Source organism: Arachis hypogaea, chromosome 18 (genome assembly GCF_003086295.3).
Source record: "Arachis hypogaea cultivar Tifrunner chromosome 18, arahy.Tifrunner.gnm2.J5K5, whole genome shotgun sequence".
NCBI classification, from domain to species: domain Eukaryota; kingdom Viridiplantae; phylum Streptophyta; class Magnoliopsida; order Fabales; family Fabaceae; genus Arachis; species Arachis hypogaea.
In genome coordinates this window covers 64,166,337-64,168,299 of record NC_092053.1, presented here as the reverse complement: position 1 = coordinate 64,168,299, position 1,963 = coordinate 64,166,337, and the positions used below count along the sequence as shown (strand labels likewise).

Here is a 1,963-nt window from a genome sequence, read left to right as displayed (position 1 = left end):
CGAACCCTCTCTTTCTCTGTGTTCGAATTTCTTCTTCTTCCTTCTTCGTTCTATTCTTCTTTTCCTCTGACACATAAAGGAATCTCTATACTGTGACATAGAGGATTCCTCTTCTTTTCTATTCTTTTCTTTTTCATATGAGTAGGAACAAGGATAAGGACATTCTTGTTGAAGCTGATCCTGAACCTGAAAGGACTCTGAAGAGGAAGCTAAAAGAAACTAAAGCACAACACTCTGGAGAGGACCATACAGAAATTTTTGAAAAAAGAAGAAGACATGATAGCCGAACCCAACAACAATGGTGGAGATGCAAGGAAGGTGCTTGGTGACTTTACTATACCAACTTCTGACTTCTATGGAAGAAGCATCTCAATTCCTGCAATTGGAGCAAACAACTTTGAGCTTAAGCCTCAATTAGTTTCTCTAATTCAGCAGAATTGCAAGTTTCATGGACCTCCATTGGAAGATCCTTATCAGTTCTTAGCTGAATTCTTACAAATCTATGATACTATTAAGACCAATGGGGTTAATCCCGAGGTCTACAGACTTCTGTTTTCCCCTTTGTTGTAAGAGACAGAGCTAGGATATGGTTGGACTCACAACCTAAAGAAAGCCTGAACTCTTGGGAAAAGTTGGTCAATCCTTCATTGGCGAAGTTCTTTCCACCTCAAAAGATGAGCAAGCTTAGAGTGGAAGTCCAAACCTTCATACAGAAGGAAGGTGAATCCCTCTATGAAGCTTGAGAAAGATACAAGCAATTGATCAGAAGGTGTCCTTCTGACATGCTTTCAGAATAGAGCATCTTATGTATATTCTATGATTGTCTGTTTGAATTGTCCAAGATGTCATTGGACCACTCTGCTGGTGGATCTCTTCATCTGAAGAAAACACCTGTAGAAGCCAATGAACTCATTGAAATGGTTGCAAATAACCAATTCATGTATACTTCTGAAAGAAATTCTGTGAATAATGGGATGACTCAAAAGAAAGGAGTTCTTGAGATTGATACTCTGAATGCCATATTGGCTCAGAATAAAATATTGACTCAGCAAGTCAATATGATTTCTCAGAATCTGACTGGAATGCAAGCTGCATCCGGCAGTGCTAAAGAAGCCTCCTCTGAAGGAGAATCCTATGGAAACACCTATAATCCTTCATGGAGGAATCATCCTAATTTCTCATGGAAGGATCAGCAGAAGCCTAATCAAGGCTTCAATAATAATAATGGTGGGAGAAATAGGTTTGGCAATAGCAAGTCTTTTCCATCATCTTCAGAGTAACAGACAGAGAATTCTAAGCAGAGCCTCTCTGACTTAGCAACTATAGTCTCTGATCTACCTAAGACCACACTCAATTTCATGACTGAAACAAGGTCCTCCATCAGAAATTTGGAGGCACAAGTGGGTCAGCTGAGTAAAAGAGTTAATGAAACTCCTCCTAGTACTCTCTCAAGCAATACAGAAGAGAATCCAAAGAGAGAGTGCAAGGCCATCAATATAACCAACATGGCCGAACCTATAGAGGAGGAAGAGGCAGTGATTTCCAGTGAGGAAGACCTTGCTGGACGTCCACTGACCAATTAGGAGTTCCTCGTTGAGGAACCAAAGGAATTTGAGGCTCATACAGAGACCATAGAGATTCCACTGAACTTACTATTGCCATTCATGAGCTCTGATGAGTATTCTTCCTCTGAAGAGGATGAAGATATTATTGAAGAGCAAGTTGCTCAGTATCTAGGAGCAATCATGAAGCTGAATGCCAAGTTATTTGGTAATGAGACTTGGGAGGATGAACCTCCATTGCTCATCAATGAACTGAATGCATTAGTTCAGCAAAAATTACCTCAGAAGAAATCGGATTCCGAAAAGTTCTTAATACCCTGTACCATAGGCACCATGACCTCTGAGAAGGCTCCGTGTGACCTGGTGATGCGACACAGAAGCTGGTGAATTAAAAATTATTA

At 40.4% G+C, this 1,963-nt stretch overlaps 1 non-coding gene across 1 annotated transcript; it reads right to left on the bottom strand.

Annotated features, from left to right (window-relative positions):
- Positions 1-680: 680 nt before the first annotated feature.
- Positions 681-788, bottom strand: LOC112774291 (small nucleolar RNA R71). The gene has a single exon (XR_003188786.1). It is a non-coding gene; the product is annotated as a small nucleolar RNA R71 (small nucleolar RNA).
- Positions 789-1,963: the final 1,175 nt, after the last annotated feature.